We start from the raw sequence: 19,244 nt of genomic DNA on the forward strand, positions 1-19,244 counted from the left end.
TGCGAACCCGTTTAGGTTAACGGGTCAGGTTCCGGTCAACCTAGTCGGGTTGGCGGGTTGACCCGTTTAACCCATTTATATTATATTATAATTTTTTACAATATATTTTATATCATAAATTAAATAGGGTGTGTATTGTATGCGATAGTTATAACTTAAAAAGAGAAATTAACATAACATTTTATAATTGAAGTATAATATTATTATATATATTTGTTTTTTAAGTAAATTTTAATTTTAATAAATTAATTTCAGGAAAAAATTAAAAAATTCGGGTTGAACGGGTCGTGTTCGGATCAACCCATAAAACTTCGGGTCGTGTTTAGGTTCATATGTATGATACGGGTTCGGGTTCATGTAACATTTTCGGGTTCGGGTTTGGGCCGAACTCACCAACCCGCAAACACGACTCGTTTAACACCCCTAGTAAAACTGATGAAGCCATTGATATAAGAATCTAAGCCACTATAATATTTCATTCCATTGTTCATTAGGAATAATTAGAAACTATTTGCGTCACATAAATTGCTAACCGGTGTCAGTTTATCTAAAATGCTCCACCCTTGAACGTTGTGTGCCATGTGGCAGTCCAGTCAGCAATGGGGCGTTTTTTCTAAAATGGATGTAGTGGGGATGTGGATATTGTGCTGTAATAGAATTAAATAAAAGAAAAACCATAAAAAATGTTATCGGACAAATAAAGCTTGGAAACTGATGATTGGGCAAAAGATTTGAAGCTGGGTGTGGAATATAGCACGCGCCAACTTTTTTTCGCAAAAAAAGGCCCACCGGGGCCGATCTCGGGCATGTTTTGGGAATTGGGCGTGGATGGGCATAAAAAGCCACGTGGAAACGAGTACGGGTGATCTTAAAAGCCCTGCCCTTGTTCTTAAGGGTGTGTTTGTAATTTAAAAAAGGCTAAATTGCAGTTTTCGTCCTTTATATTTCAGTGTTTCGACAGGCGCTGTCCTTTAAGTTTAAAAATTACACTGTATATCCTTTATGTTTGCAACTAGTAACGGGCGTTGTCCTTTCTCATAAACCCAGTTATCTTTACTATTAAAACCCCTTGTCTCTCTCAACTTCAAACATGAGGGACCTTTTATGTAAAAAAGTGAAACATTCAAAAACAAAACAAAAGCATCAGCCGCCATCTTCTACGTTTATCCGGCCCGCAATTTCGCCGGATTCCGGCAACTCCGGAACCCCATTTCTACGCTTTTTTGGTCCCTTTCTTTCGCGATAAACATCATCTCCATCTTATAACAACTTAACAACGAAGTTTCAGCATGTATTTTCGCTACAATTATATCTAATTCTTCATAGATCTGTTTCGACTGTGGATGTGATTGATCACCAGGAAGAAATGAGTGAACTTGATTGTTGAGCTCAACATTACTAACTCCAGGCTCCTTTTTCACTCAGTTGACTTTCATGATTGACCGAATTGTCGTCACGTCTTTCCATCTGCCCGCTTTCGCATAAATATTTGACAACAAAACATAATATCCATATTCTATCATTTGGTTCCATTTTCATTTTGTTAATAAATTCATAAGCTTCATTGATTCTCCTTGAACGCCCCAACAAATCGACCATACAAGCAAAGTGTTCAAGCCATGGAACGATTTTATATTCATTCGTCATTAGTTTGAAAAATCGCTTTCCTTGATCTAATAATCCAGCGTGGCTGCAGGCTGACACAACATCTCGTGTTTGCATTTCATCAAACACCTTCCAGTATTCCGGCAACTCAAAGACAAAGACGAAGTTCCGGGTTCGCAGCTGATGCTTTTGTTTTGTTTTGTCAAGATCTGGGTGAGAGAAAAACCTTGCCGGTGAACTGATTTTGATCTTGATAAACAACCTGTTGTTGTTGTATCCCATCTTGTTCTTACTTTTTGGAATCAATCAACCCATTTTCAAAACCCCCAATTTGGTTCATAAGATTCGGGTCGCTATCATCATCTCTATATACTCTACTGTTGATCAAACTTGAGAAATATGAACTGGGTGCGGATCGGTATCGGGTTAAACCCGAATTCATGGTTGATTGACCTGCCTGCTGTTGTTGGTTATTGTATTGGTGGTGAAGATCTGAATCCATAAAGAAACCCTAAAAACAGTTGTTATAAGATGGAGATGACCCGCCTGCTGTTGTTGTTTAATGTTTCACTTTTTTACATAAAAGGTCCCTCATGTTTGAAGTTGAGAGAGATAAGGGGTTTTAACACTAAAAGATAACTGGGTTTATGAGAAAGGACACCGCCCGTTACTAGTTGCAAACATAAAGGACATACAGTGTAATTTTTAAACTTAAAGGACAACGCCTGTTGAAACACTGAAACATAAAGGACGAAAAGTGCAATTTAGCCTTTAAAAAATTTAACATTCCAATTCCTTTTCTAAACTAAATGAACCAAACACGATATGAATTGTAAAATGATTTCATTCAAATTTCAAATCAAATTCCATTTCCAATTCTTTTGAAAAACAATCTATGAATCAAAAGGGGGGGGGGGGGGGGGGGCTTAGTGTAAATACTTAAATAGTGAATTTCTAGAATACTGTATTTGATTGGCATTTTTACTCACTCTAAAGAATGTTGTTTGATTTGTTTAATCAACCTAAGGAAAAGTAGCAGTGGCGCAGGTTAGAAGAGGCGGGGGGCGTCCGAACTTTCGAACTTTTTGCTTAGTAGTGTTATATAGTAGCTTCCGTATAGAAATTTTTGAGTATATAGGTTTTCGACCCCCCGGTTCTACAGAAATTTTTGGATATATACGTTTTCGACTCCCGTCGGAAATCTCAAGCTTCGCCACTGAAAAGTAGGTCACAATGTCAACAATATTGTGTTTGATTGACGAGTTCCAAATCTAAAACGAAGATACTCATTTCAATAAAATCAATTCTTTGACACAAAAATGTATGTAGAATCTGTGATGAAACGAATCACGCACCCTAAATCACAAAGGTTCCAAGGTTAGGTAAAACGAATAACCAGTGAAGATTTAAAATTGAATCGAGAAATACAAAAAATTGAGAAACTGAAGATTTCAATGATTTGAAAGAATTGACGACGATTACCTGTTTGAAAACAAAATCAATGGCAAGAAGGGTGGCTGTAACGCCTCCCATGACAATAGCAGGACTCGTCAGCAAACTCCATTTCCTGTAAATCATCATTCTCTTCCAAAATGTTCGATCAAAACATATATTTAGAAACGAATAGTCTGGGTTACACAAATGTGCCCCCAACTATTTTTTTAGCTTTATTTTACAAATATAATATATCACTCAGGTTTAAAGTTTGGACTTTAGACTTCCTATCTAGGCCTGTAAATGAACCGAACGTTCATGAACTGTTCATGAACTTGCTCGGTGGAAAGTTCGTTTATTTAATAAACGAACGAACACGAACAAAAAAATTTGTTCGTTTAATTAAATGAACAAACATGAACACAACTTGTGTTCGTTCATTTATGTTCGTGAACATTCATTTAAGTTCGTTCATTTATGTTTGTATAAATTTTAGTAAATATATAAATAGTTTTTCTAACTACTTATATAAATATAACTAATTAGTAGTTGAGTTTTTAGTAATAAAAAATGAAATTTTAAAATTTTTCTTAGATCGTAACTGATCACTTACTTAATATTTATATAAAAAACTACTTAATTTTATTATCTATGAACCCTAATTAGATGTGTTTTTGGATAAACTGTAATATATTAGACCTGTTTATTTGTGTTCACAATATTAAATTGTGTTTGTTTATACATGTTCAGTTACGTACGTTTGCGTTCGTCTATGTCAAACGAATTTAGATAATAATACAATTTTTTAATAAATTTAACATCTATAACACATCGAGTAAAAATAAAAATAAAGAAAATATATATCTAACTCATGTATGTGTGACAAATGAGATAAAAGACACATGACATTAAATCTTCTTATATGCTATGATCTCATTTCACATTTGTTAATAGGTTAAATTCTAAGTTTTTTTTTTTTCGGGAAGTATATTTCATTCACACAAATACCGTTGCGTGAAAAAAGCGCAAGGACGGCTTAAAGGAGCTACAACAAAAACTCAAACAAAATTGAAGCAATACTAACTATTCTAAGATATAGATTTATAAATAGATCTATTCTTGAAACACAGATAACCAAAGGATCTAATACTACTCTTATCTTTATCCACAAAGGCTGATGTGGGCCCAAGTGTGGAGGAGCGGGCCATCTTATGTTAGGAGGTCCAAGATTGTGTGACAAAAGAGGCTTCACTGAAATGGCTCTAACTTGGGCTACGTGGGTCCGTTTTGGGCATGCGACCAGGCGAAACGATCGTGAGATCGAGGCCCATCTTTCTACAAATGCCATAGGCGGTTTGGGTCACCGTTCGGGCCCAAAAACGCTTATTTCTATGAGTTATTTATCGTTTTATGTTTTTTTATTGCTTTTGATGGACTTTTATTTCGTTCTAGCTTTTGGCATAAGTGTTTTTTGAGGCCCGTTTTCAATTTACCTTATTATTTATATGTATGTAATGGGAGAAAACAAATCAGTTTGGAATATATGAACAATCATTTTTCTCTCCCAATCCACTAGTGTGTGTTTTGTGTGTGAAAATCCCAATTTTCGGTATTCTTTGTGAATCAACGAATTTTTGAAGAATCGTTCCTGGTATTCTGTGAGAATCAACAGGTCCTATTTCCTATCCCGTTTTCTACTCTACATCAAAGACTTTGTCGTTTCTTGATTTCCAAATCCACCGACACGCTAGAATTATGATGCCATGCACCATGTTCTTCTTAAGGTCCCCTCCTCCAACATAATTGTGAAATTCAAGTAAGTCTTTAACAATGAATCCAAAAATATTGGGTATTTTACACCACTTGCTCATCCATTGCCAAACCACAACCGAAACCAAACAACCGGAAAAATTATGGTCTGTAGTTTCGTTAGCGCATCCACAAAAAATCGCAACCTTCAGAAACGACATCAATATTTCTTGACCTCTTAAATTTCGGTTCAGGAAATTTAGTACAGGAAATTCACTGATTTTATCTACAAAAAACATCCATTCATGCTGAGTTTTAGGTCAAGATCCGCCACTAAATTTGAGCCCACCAATAAAAGTATTGCCCTCCACCTAAGCTATATTGCTCCAAACTCCACTTAAAATCAAGTTGATATTTAGTTATAACAAATCATGATTATATGAAAATTATATTATTTTTTTCCTTAAAACTTCATAATGCTTGATAATGGATTTGGTCTCACTTGCAGGCTACAAGTCATGGTTAACGGGAAGGCCTGCTTTATATATTTAAAACCGTATTATTAGAACTAGGTTTATCATCGTCGTCGCGTTGCGACGAATTTTTTTTATTATTTAGTCCATGTTTACATATGGTTTGAAATCACTACGAGCGTGTTGCGCACGAAACCGCTGACAAGAATAAAAAGAAAATGTAGAAAAAAACATTAAAAGATAATTGAAAGAAAATCAACCAAAAAGTTGTATTGTAATGACGTTGTTCGTATTAAATCCGTGGTCAAAGATGAGCAATTAGGACTAGGTACCGGTACTGAATTTCCTGAACCGAAAGATTATAATACCAATTCGGTACTGCCTTTTGGCGTTCATTGTACTGGTTCGCTACTGGTTTTTACCTTCATATACCGGTACCGTAACAGGTATTTTCGGTACAAGTACCGATTCGGTATCGCTTGACACCGAGCTCATCCCTACCCCTAAACCTAAAAAAATCATTAAAAGTTGAAGAAAATCAACAAAAAAAGTTGTACGATATCGTTGTTCGTACGGTACCCGTGATCAGGGATGAGCAAATGGTACCGTGTAGCAGCACCGAATTTCCCGAACTAAAAGAATTTCAATATCAATTTGGTACCGACTTTTGGCGTTTACTGTACCAGGTTGGTGTCGGTTTTACCTTTATGTATCAATGCCGAAAAGGAAAGTACCAGAAAAAACAATAAAAAAACAAGTTGGCACGTGGCAACTTCTTAATAGAATAAGCACTATTTATTACCTTGGTTTTTTAATATATTGATATGATACTAGGTTAGAATCTCGTGTATTATACAGGTTGAATAAATCTAATTTTATATACTAATAAAAAACAATATATTTTTAAAAACCTCATTTATAACACGTGTTGAGTAAATATAATTTTATGTTGGTGCACTACATCTGCTGATTACGTCTTGTATCGAGTCATAGACTTAGATGTTAGATATGGGCACGTAAAACGAGAAATTGTGAAGATTGTATAGATTTAGATAGTTGGATCGCTTATAGGTCCATTAGAATTCAGGGTCGCTCGAACGGTTGAATGTGGACCGCTCGAGTGGTAACTAGTTGGACCGCTCATGTGTCATGTGTGGGCCGCTTATTGGGCTTGTCTGATAAGCGGTTCCAGTTGCCTATAAATACCTGATAAGCGATCTCATTTGTAACAGTTGGTTGAATCTCGTACCGAAGTGCTGCCGGATCGAGAACTGGTTGTATTTACCGTCAAATCAATACAGAAAGTGTTTAAAGTGTATTGCAAGCTATTCCTACGTTGATTACTTGTTATTCCGCACCTGTAATTGACGAAAACGCCTCTGATCGACTCATTCGGGTCGCCAAACGATTCTACAAGTGGTATCAGAGCTTCAGGAGGAGGAGTTCTACAGAGAATAGCTGGAAATCGTCAAAAATTCTATCTTCTACACCTTCTTTTTCAGATTCAGACATTTTCAACGGTCGAAATTTGCTGAAAATCTCAGGGATTGTGCACGATAGGATAGAGTCAAACCCTTGAAAGTTTGGTGTCGAAATTCGAAGGAAAAGTGAGTCAAAATGATGTCCGAATGGTGTCCGCTTTTCTGACCACTTCTGGACCGCTCGTATTTAGTTGTTCTGGACCGCTCATTCGGACGATTAGGAATCGCTCATTCGGTCGAGTATGAACCGCTCATTCGGTCGGTTGATCTGGTCCGCTCAAAATTTACTCAGTCGACTCGCTTATTTGGACTTATTTGAACCGCTCGTACAATCTTTCTTGAACCGCTCGTTCGGACAGTGTTGAATCGCTTATCCAGTCAATTATAACTTGCTTGAACCGCTCGAACAGGCAACTTCTTGGATCGCTTATTTGGACTCATCAGATCTTATTGGACCGCTTATCTGACATCTTATTGGACCGCCTTTGTGACATTTTGATTATCTTGTTCGCTTTTGTAAACAGTTTGAAATATTTTTCGAAAATTTGAAAATGAACGAGGATTTTTATAATGCGTTTGCTACTCCAAGTAACCCAATCACCGCTATTCAAACCACAATGCTAGAAAATGAAACCGGGACAATGCAAAAACCTCCCAAGTTAATGAATATCGAAGAATATAAAGGTTGGGAAAGTCGGTTTGAAAATTGGGTGCAAGCGAATTATCTTGACGCTTGGGAATGTGTAGAAACAAAATATGTGAGACCATTGAACGATGATGAAGAACCAGTTCCAATCAAAGATCTTAGAGATGATGAGAGGAAGAAGTACAAAAATGAGAAAATGATGCTAAGTCTTCTTCAACAGGCAGTCAAAGAAGATATCATGGTTCTTTTACAGCATAATGGAACATCTTATTCGATTTGGAAAGCTTTGCGATCAAAGTTTAGAGGAAGTGAGGAGATGGTTAAAAGTAAGAAGTCGCTTCTAAAGAAAGAATTTGATCTCTTTCGTGGCTTAAAGAATGAGAGTACACGTGAGATTATTGAACGATATTGTAACTTGCTTGCAAATATGAAAAGATTGAGTATTGAAAAGAGTAATGAGGAGTTGATCGACAAACTTGCTGATGCGTTACCGTACGAGAATTGGGGCACATACTTGATGATGCTTAGAAACAAGAAAGGTTTTAGCAATCTGACGCTCAGTAAGTTCATCGAAAAGATTGAAGCTCAAGAAATGGAGCAACGGAAAGTGATTAGAATGAAAGACTTCGATGGTGAACAAGATATCGGGTTATATTATAAAGCTGGGGTAAATGAGAAATCGTCGAATTCATCTCCAAAGATTGTGACTGGTATGAGTGCCAAGAGCTTATCTGAAAGCCCATCATCTGGATCAAGCAGCAAAACCAGCTATACTTCATTTCCATCATTTGATCCAAATATCTCAGCAACTAAAAACGGAAGAAGATTACAGTGCAACATTGTATTGAATCTTGAGAATGATCAAGATTATTCTGAAGAAATTGCCAAAAACCAAATGTCTTTATTAGGAATGGTTTTGGAATCTTATACTTGTTTTGTTGCAGGTCGTATCGGCAATCCAATGCTAACCAAAGAAGACTACGACCAGATAGATGCTGAATAGATGGAGCTGATGGATATAAAGTGGTGTCTGGCTAGTGTTTTACGGAGAGCTGAGAAGTTTAAACAAATCACAGGGAGAGATGATCTTCGTGATGCGAACGTTTCTACTTTAGGTTTTGACAAATCTAAAGTCACTTGTTTTCGGTGTAGGGAAAAAGGACACTTCAAGAGAGAGTGCACAAACCGAGAAGCAAGTGGAGCTCAAAATCCGTTTAACAACAACAACGATTATTATCGCAAAGCCATCTACCACCAAGTCGGTCAATCATCTCAACAACAAAAACATCAAGCTCAGACTGCACACGGAAGAGATGTGATTGAAGATACCAGAAAGAGAGCTTGTGTGGTTAATCCAAATAAAAAACAGTCGTTTAATTGGGATAATTACATTCCAGAAAATGGAAAAGCTTGTTTGATGGATCAAGAAGATGAAAAGCTAGCAGAAGGTTTTAGCTGGGCAAACTTCACTTGGGATGATTACATTCCTGATCAAACCACAGCTTACACTGCATTTACAGCAAAGATTGTAGATGATAGTGATGATGATACAGAGTATTGGGCGAGAAAATACAGAGAAGATATGAAGTTGCTTGCTGAGAGTGATAGCGAAGATGAAAAAGTCAAGAAGGAAAAGAAAAAGAAGAAGATTAAAACACCGGTGAGTAGTGATGATGAAGAAGTGCCGGTGGTGAGAAGGCAAAAGATGACAGAAGTGCCTAAGTTTAAAGTTGAAGAACAAGTTGATGCAAAGTTTCGGTGAAATGTGAAAACTGTGAGATTGTGAAAAAGCAGAACAGCACGTTGATTTACAACTTAAACAGTCTGAAGGAGTCATATGATGTGCTGAACAAGACAATGAATCAGTACAATCAAACTAGTGAAGAACAAGCAGTTGCTATGAAGACACTTCAGGGAGCGTTTATGACAAAACAAAAAGTTGTAAACAATTACATTGAAAAATGTGCTGCTTTAGAACAGAAGCTTGAGCTGCAACGAATCGAAACTGAAAGAGTAAATCGTTTGTTGAAAAGTTACTCATGTACTTCCTATGTGATTGACAGGATTTATCCGACTGTTGAGAGCATGAAGGTCTGGGAAGAAGATGAGATAACTGAAGAAAAAGCAGCTGGAGTTAGTATTGAAGAAAAGATTGCTGACAAGAGGAAGAGTGACAAGAAAAAGGATACTGAAAAGACGTCATCTGGTAAGAAGCAAGGTGTCAGTTATAACAGATGTCCACCTCCACTGGAAAACGGATATTTGCCTAGACATCCTAACGATGAAAGAGTCAAAAAGGCTACAAATTTACAGTGGGAGTCAAAGTCGTCGGTCAATCTTCCTGAAAATATTGATGTGGTGTTTACATCATCTGACACTGATCAACAGTCTCAACTGATGAAGAAAGTCGTGGATCATGTGTTAGATAGTGATGATAGTGAAGAGTTAAAGTCGGAGTCAGCGTCAGAGTCAAAATCTGAGTCAAAAACTCCGGGGCAAACAGAAAAACAGGGAAAATTAGTTTATGATAGAAAATTTCTTTTATCAAAATCTAATTTGGATGATGGGTTGTTTAAAGTTGCTTATACTTTGAATAATTCGGACAAATTATATTCTGATGAGGAATTTCCATTAAGAGGTGTCAAAACTGAATTGATAAACAAGGTTTTCAAGCTCACACAAATTAATATTTCTGAAATTAACGACTTATGTCTTAATGAAAAACCTAAAAAATACACCTCAAGAGTTCAACAGAGATTAAACAAGAAAAAGAATTATAGTTCTGGTTCAGATTTTCAAAAGAGATCAAACCATAGCGGTAATTTCAAAAAAAAAGGTCTTGGATTTACTCCGACAGAAAAACAGAAAAATGAAAAATATGTTCGTGATTTTAAATCCAAAATGTCCTTTGTTTCAGGTACATCAACTGATGAAGAAGAAAAGACAAGTTTCTGGAGGGAAAAGAACAGTGAATTTTTGAAAAAGAAACAAGCTGAACTAAAGAAAGACTCAAGAACCTGTTTCAAGTGCAACAATGTTGGACATATCGCCAAAGATTGTTCTCAGGCGATACATTCAAAACAGGGAGTTTTTCGTAAAATCTCAGAAAAGGTGCTTGCGTTCGAGTCACCTCTTGATAGAACAAAATTGTTCAAAGATTCTATTTTTGAAATTGGTGAGAGTTCGAACAAGTTTTACAAGAAGAGAGCCAAATCTGACAATCAGAAATGGGTTGTTAAGAAAGTTGGTGAAAGCTCTAGCGATGATTCTGATGGATCAAAATCAGAGGAGCTATCTTCAGGCGATGAAACTGATTCCATAAAGTCAGTTGAGCCACAAGTTGTGTCAAAATGTGAAGCTGATGTAAAAGTTGAGAACTCAGTTCCGAGTGTTAGTGATGATGAGTTTCCATCACTTCGGGCTGAGAATTATAAAAAGAAAATTGGTAAAGTTGAAATTCCTAACCAATTTTATCATGATGAACAGGAATTTGATGCTGAAAAGGTCTTTAACCCCAAGGTAAAACACATCTTTGGCAAAATGATTGATCGAAAAGTCAAAGGGGTTAAGGAATTTTACGAGAAGAAAACAAAGAAAGAAAAGGTTGAACCATCCCTGGTTTGTGACTGGGATGGTACATATTATGAACAGTAAGTCTCAGGACTTGCCGGAGCTCCCAGGTTGGTAAGCGTGGAGCATGAATCGGCATCTTTCTTGAATATTATTCGGTAACGTCAATTATGCAAACGGTAAAGAGGTTTGTTTATGATTGTTGATGTTTTACAATTGGTACAGAGGATTCTGAACTGAAAATGGTAAATCAAGGACATTAAGTTGTACTTGTATTTTCCTACTTTGGTCGATAGACAAGATGATGAACCACAACCCCGAACATTTGTTGGATATTCCTACAAATGGTAATCTACAATTGGTAAAATCAATCAAACTTATTTTCCAGAAAAACCATTTTGATTAAAACAAACTTAAGTGTTTTGAAATCTAAATGGGAAAATAGTTTGTTGATAGGGGAAGTTCTGATTGTTTATGCCTAGTGAATGGCGAATTGAGGAGATTCGATATCAGTTGTCATGGTTTGTACAGTTTGTTTTAAATTTTCATTAGGTGTATTTGAATTTTAGGGGGAGTAAGAATTTCAGAAAATCCAAAAACATCAGAAAATTTGAAAAAGACAAAAACTTGATAAAACTAAAAATGAGTTTTTGTTGCATAAAAGAGGAAATGATAGTACATCAGTGGACTATCACAGCACGCTAAAGAAATGTATTGTCAAATGTGATAAACAATCTTACTGCGGATGTGTCAGTAGATTTTCGCACATTTAGTAAATTGAAACGAGATATAAACCTAAATCAAACTTGCTTGATTCGTGGGTAACTATTCTTGAATATATGGGTAACCCCCGAAATCTTGTTTGAAAGGTCCCATATTCTGAGATACTAGGTCTTTATGCTCAGTGATATCTGGGGTATTATTCCGGGACTTCTGCTATATGGAAATACTGACCTAGTCCCCGGATAATACTTTCTGCTAATGCTTGAAAAAGCGCCGCCCTCAGCAATTTGATTAAACAATAAAATTGATAGTCATTGCTGTTGTAAAAAAGATCCTCTAAAGGGGACCCACCAAAAGTCGAAGCCGTCATCTCTCTGCGTATACGGAAGTATCGACCTGAGCTCTCACGGCCCTCGCACATTACCCCTTTACAGATATCATCTGTGGTATACTCACCTGTAAGACTGAATATTTGGGATCTGGATACAGGAGTATATTCAAGTGGAGTGATACACAATTAAGTTTAAGTCTCTAAAACATTAATATCGTATCTCGAATCAATTGAAATTTGTGTGAAGATTTAAGTGGACAAACAGACTGACAATCTAGGTAAATTGTTTATAACTGAGTATGTTTAAAGCTTAACGGTGTTGGTGATTTGTCTCAAAACTGATATGATCCTCTTGCACGAGCTCGCAAAAATATTGTCTGTAAATAGTTTTTTTTCTGCATTTTATTTTCTTTCAGAAAAATCCAAAAAGATTTTGGTGTGTTTTAGCATAAATTTTTAAAAGTCAAAAAGATTTTCGACAACTGATGTTGAATAGCTGATTTTCAAAATTCCGAGTGCTAAACATGATGAGCAATACTTGAGGGGGAGTGTTTGTGTGAAATTAAATGTTTTCATTATCTAACCTTTCAAGTGGTTCATCAAAATCTGTGTTTGTTTTGAAGGAGAGACTGAATTGGTGCAGGGTTATATGTTTAATATATATATGTGAAAGAAATTTACTTTGAGGTAGAGCTTATGCAGGAAAACCAGACAAAGATCCTGAAGATATTGCTGAAGATCAAAGGAATGCCAGCAAATCGAGAGGGGGAGTCTGAAGATAGAAAGAGAAGCCCAAAGACTGATCAAGACTGAAGATGTGAAGACACAGCATTGGTGTGACTCGATAGTCGACTCCATCAACATCTGAGGGGGAGTCTGTTGGTGCACTACATCTGCTGATTACGTCTTGTATCGAGTCATAGACTTAGATGTTAGATCTGGGCACGTAAAACGAGAAATTGTGAAGATTGTATAGATTTAGATAGTTGGATCGCTTATAGGTCCATTAGAATTCAGGGTCGCTCGAACGGTTGAATGTGGACCGCTCGAGTGGTAACTAGTTGGACCGCTCATGTGTCATGTGTGGGCCGCTTATTGGGCTTGTCTGATAAGCGGTTCCAGTTGCCTATAAATACCTGATAAGCGATCTCATTTGTAACAGTTGGTTGAATCTCGTACCGAAGTGCTGCCGGATCGAGAACTGGTTGTATTTACCGTCAAATCAATACAGAAAGTGTTTAAAGTGTATTGCAAGCTATTCCTACGTTGATTACTTGTTATTCCGCACCTGTAATTGACGAAAACGCCTCTGATCGACTCATTCGGGTCGCCAAACGATCCTACATTTTATATATTAAATAATAAAAAAGTTATATCTTTAAGAACCACGTTTATTATGCGGTTTGAATAAATGTAATTTTATATACCAAACAATAAAAAAGTTATATTTTAAAAAACCCTGTGTATTCACGGGTGGAAGAAATGTAATTTTATATATATTTAGAAAAACACTCCATGTATTGTACGAGTTAAATAAATCTAATTTTATGTAGCAAATAATAAAAAAAATGTTAGATCTTTAAAAACCCTGTGTATTACACAGATTTATCAATTGTTAAAAAAATCTTTCTAAATCAAAACGGATTTTTTAATTATTTTTTAAATTAGGTTAATACTATTTTAAAATTTTGGTTTGATTAATAAGTTGTTTAATATCATTTCTTATAGTTAACAATAAATAATATGCATGTTTATCTATTGTCACACCCCAACCGATGGCGGAAACATCGGGGCGTGGTACTGAGCGAAACAGATTGTCCAGAAGTTTTCATAACAATTATATTTACCAATTACTTAAAACAACATGTCTCATACCATGTCATAAAAGGTAGTACAATTATTACAGACAAAATCTAGCCAAATAGTTCTGTTCCGACAACTCAGATTTCATTTGTACAGACAACTATTTGTTGGCCTCTAGGACCTTATTCTAGCCTCGCTTTCCTAGCAGATAAGCGTCCTAAACACCTGTCACATACGTTAACATAAAGTCAATACACATAGTGTAAAGGCGAGTATACAAGTTTAATAATAGCATATAGAGTTCGTAATAGTTTACGCATAACCAACATGTATACAGAGGGAAATGAAGCATGTTAGTTATCGACATGAACCTATCGATACCAATGACTGTGGGTTGACTGCCCAAGGCAGTTCGCAATACATGATCACCACTTTAATCCATGCAAGTAATTGTCCTTCCAAACTATAGTGCTATCGTCGTTAAGGCAGGTAGACAGCATTCCATGTGTAAACATAACAAACAAGCATTCATTAAGTCACGTATAACATGCGGTAACGGTTAGTGTTTAAAGTATTGTGTAATGTGTTCGATGTGATTTCGTATAAGTAACATATGTAACACCCAAAAGTGCATAAAGGAAAAAGGGATCGAGTATACTCACAGCGGTTGGTGGATTGAAGGGAGCGCTTGAGAGTAAGGTTAGCCTGAATAGTTCGATAGCATAACGATAAGTAACGCGTAAAACGAGAGCAAGTGTTGGTGGCTCGAACAACTGGTTGATCGGATGGTAGTCCGATCGGACTGCTGATCGTGCGGTTGATAGTCCGTTCGGACGACTGTCCGCTCGGATGGTCGTTCGAGTGGATTGTTTCTTCCTTTGGGAAGGATGTGTTTGTGTATGATGGTTTGACTTTTGAAGTTTTTGTTGTAGCATTTTGAAAACATTGAAGTGTCTCTACCTTTCAGGTCGGTCGATCGGACGGTCGTTCGATCGGCCGGCAACCCGTTCGGTTGGGCACCTCAGTGATAACAAGTTCTCAGCAGGATGTCACTCGATTGGACAGTAGTTCGTTCGGGTGGCATTCCTAGTGCATTGAACATGTTGAAAATTGTTTAGGTGTGGAAGCTTAGGTGTTTCATGGTACGGACGACAGTTCGATCGGATGGTAGTCCGATTGGACAGCGATTCGTTCAACACTTAAACTTCATAGGTTGGCAAAAGTGGTGAAGTGTGGGTCCCAAGGTGCAAGCCGTTCGGCTGACCGGTCGTTCGGGTGACTGTCCATTCGGACGGCACCCCGTCCTGGTCGTCCTATTCGTCTTACACTTGGTTGTTTTGATTGTTTGTCGTTTTATCGAGATGTATTTGATAACGTGTTAAGCAACAGAAAACTCGTCGATACTTGGTATTCCTGATCGGACAGGAATCACCCAAATCCGGTCAGTTAACTGTTTAAGACGGTGTTCCAAGTTTAACCCGTAATCGGTAACCCTCGTCGATAGGATCCGGATCCTGAACCAACTCAACCACGAGAATGAGTAAGAAGTCGGTACAAGCCCCGATTCTATCGGTTTTGAGTGCATTGAGTGTAAAAGAGTTGAAAGAAGGTTGGAAAACATTCTTTCAATCCTTTTCACCATGAATATGTTTAGATCTATGAAAGATCTTTGTGGTTTATGTGGAAATCGGTTAGATCTAAGTTGTTCTTGGTGGATTGAGGCCAAAACATGAAGTTCTTCAAGAACACAAGATGACGTCATCCTAGAACACCTTGAATCTTGGTGATTTCACGGTTAAAAGTTAAGATTTAAAAGATAGAAAGGTGTAGGAGTGCGTGTAGATCAAGAAAGTACAAGATTTAGGACGAGATCTTACCGGAATCGAGAGAAATCGAAGAAAAGGTGAGGAGAGCATGCTGTTCGGTCAGAGAGTTTCCAAAAGTAGAAAGAATGAAAGTGATATGGGTATTTATAGAGTTCCAAAAGAGGAAAGGACTGGCCGATCGGCCAGGCAGCTCGATCGGACAGCCTATCCGATCGGAAGCTAGTCCGATCGAACGGCTAGTTGATCGGCTGATCGCCTGATCGATCAGTCGATTGATTTAAGCGTTTTGCGCGACGAGTTTTGCCGTTTCGATTTCGATTGCGAGCGTTGCGATGTGATAGAGTTTCCTTATTCAAATTACTTTTAATCCCAACTACTCATATCTCACGCTATCTCTTCTCCACTAATTATCACACTATATCAACATACAATCATCCTTATTTCGTATTCGTTTAGCGATTGCGATTCGATTGCGATTGAGTTCGATTGCGATTCGATTGATTACCACACATAACATAAATAAACATGCACAAGTAACACATAAGGCACACACACACGTATAACAACCACCAAAATGCGAAATTTGAGTTGCGAGCGCGATGTTGATTAGATTAGATTGATTAGCGTTTAGTTGACTTTATCGCATTGTTACTTCCTATTGTTCACAGTTGTAAAGCGATTCGTAGCGATAAATATGCATCGATTACTGCGATTATAATTAATTACTCCACATAGTACAACTAACGTAAATCATAAAATAGACTAATTATAAGTCAAAGAAGTCAAAACAGGAATTAAGCAAGGAGAGACAGATTGAAACTAGCAATCTTTTCTTCCTTTGACTTCAATCTTGACTTTGAATTTGACTCTGAAACACTGGGGTGCTACAGCCTCCCCTTGTTTAGGGAATTTCGTCCCGAAATTAGGCCGAAGCCGTAACAAGCAACTGCGGGTACTTTGCCCTCATGTCACTTTCGAGTTCCCAAGTGAACTCTGCACCTCGTTTGCCTTCCCATCGGACTTTCACGATAGGAATGCGCGAGCGTCTGAGCTGCATGGTTTGGCGATCCATGATTTCGACGGGCTTCTCCACGAAGTGTAGTGTTTCGTTTATTTGGAGGTCATCTAGAGGTACAATTAAAACATGCTCAGCCAGGCACTTTCGGAGGTTTGACACGTGGAAAGTCGGGTGGACATTACTGAGTTCCTCCGGTAGCTCGAGTCTGTAGGCGACTTTTCCGATTCTTTCCAGAATCTTAAAAGGTCCAACATATCGAGGCGCTAGTTTCCCTTTCTTGCCGAATCTGACCACACCCTTCCAAGGTGATACCTTTAGGAGTACGTAGTCGCCAACGTCAAATTCAAGGGGCTTGCGTCGTCTATCGGCGTAACTTTTCTGTCGGCTTCGAGCTTTCAACAAGTTGTCTCGAATTTAGAGGACTTTGTCAGTCGTTTCTTGCAATAGCTCAGGCCCGGTTAATTGCGAGTGACTGATCTCGTGCCACACAATAGGCGATCGACATCTTCTTCCATATAAAGCCTCGAATGGTGCCATCTGAATGCTGGAATGATAACTGTTGTTATACGAAAATTCGACTAACGGCAGGTATTTTTCCCAATTACCACCGAAATCTATGACACACGAACGGAGCATGTCTTCAAGAGTACGGATCGTTCTCTCAGTCTGACCGTCGGTTTGAGGGTGGAATGCGGTACTCAGATTAAGCGTAGTACCAAGAGCAGCTTGAAACGTTTCCCATAGTCGCGAGGTAAACCGAGCATCACGGTCAGAGATGATGTCGCGAGGCGTCCCATGATTACAAATGATCTCATCGGTGTAGATTCGGGCTAATCATTCTACCTTGTAGTCTTCTCGTATTGGCAAAAAGTGGGCGGATTTGGTCAAACGATCAATAACAACCCAAATGTTGTCGTGACCTGATGACGTGTGTGGAAGCTTTGTTATGAAGTCCATAACTATACTCTCCCATTTCCACATAGGGATTGGGGGTTGTTCGAGTAAGCCAGAGGGCCTTTGATGTTCAGCCTTGACCCTTGCACAAATCAGGCACTTCCCAACGTAGAGCGCAATATCCCTTTTCATACCCGACCACCAATACTTGTAGCGAAGATCCTGGTACATTTTATCGGCACCGAGATGAATAGGATATCGGGATTTGTGGGCTTCGTCCATTAAAATCTGTCGTAAATCGGTTCGCTTAGGGATCCAAATTCGGTCCAGAAAATGGAAGATCCCATTGGATTTACTTACGAGCTGAGCTCCATCATGATAGATTATCTTCTTCTTCAAGGTGCGTTCATTAAAACAGGCATGTTGGGCTTCACGGATGAGAGTCTCGAGATCGTGTTGGGCTTGGGTATTGCGAATGCTGAGCAAATAACTCCGTCTGCTGAGAGCGTCGGCAACGACATTTGCTTTGCCTGGGTGATAACGAATCTCACAGTCGTAATCGTTGAGAAGTTCTACCCATCGGCGTTGACGAATATTAAGTTCTTTCTGATCAAAGATATGTTGTAGGCTCCTATGATCGGTGAAGATCGTACACTTGGTACCATACAGGTAGTGTCGCCAAATCTTTAACGCAAAAACAACTGCGCCTAGCTCGAGATCATGGGTTGTATAGTTCTTCTCATGGATTTTGAGCTGACGAGATGCGTAAGCTATAACCTTGTCCCGTTGCATAAGAACACAACCAAGGCTAAGGTTGGAAGCATCACAATAGACAATGAAATCTTTGTTTCCGTCGGGCAATGTGAGGACATGAGCATTGTAGAGCATGTGCTTGAGGGTTTGGAAAGCAGATTCTTGTTCAGCTCCCCAAACAAAAGACCTGTCTTTGTGCGTGAGAGCGGTAAGCGGCACAACGATCTTTGAGAATCCTTCGATAAATCGTCGATAATAGCCCGCTAATCCAAGAAATGAACGGACCTCAGACGGGTTATTAGGTGTAATCCAGCTCTTAACTGCTTCAATCTTCGCGGAATCGGCATGAATACCTTGACTATTTACAATGTGACCCAGAAACTGAACCTCCTTTAACCAGAATTCACAGTTGGAGAACTTGGCATAGAGTTGATTCCCTTGAGTAGCTCGAGAACCAAACGTAGATGTTGCGCTTGTTCGGCTTTCGATTTGGAGTAGATCAAGACATCATCAATGAACACGATGACGAAACGGTCTAGAAATGGCTTACACATGCGATTCATCAGATCCATGAAAACCGCAGGTGCGTTGGTTAGACCAAAAGGCATGACAACGAACTCATAGTGGCCATAACGAGTGCGAAAAGCGGTTTTGGGTATATCCTCCTCTTGAATGCGTAGCTGGTGATAGCCTGAGCGTAGATCGATCTTCGTGAAACACGTAGCACCTTGTAGCTGATCAAACAAATCATCAATGAGAGGCAGGGGATAGCGGTTTTTGATGGTTAGCTTATTCAATTCCTGATAGTCGATGCACATCCTGAACGACCCATCCTTTTTTTGATGAAAAGGACTGGCGCGCCCCAAGGAGAGGTGTTTGGGCGAATGAAGCCTTTCTCAAGTAATTCCTGAAGCTGGTTCGAGAGTTCACGCATCTCG

Source organism: Helianthus annuus, chromosome 13, assembly GCF_002127325.2.
Source record: "Helianthus annuus cultivar XRQ/B chromosome 13, HanXRQr2.0-SUNRISE, whole genome shotgun sequence".
In the NCBI taxonomy this organism is placed as follows: domain Eukaryota; kingdom Viridiplantae; phylum Streptophyta; class Magnoliopsida; order Asterales; family Asteraceae; genus Helianthus; species Helianthus annuus.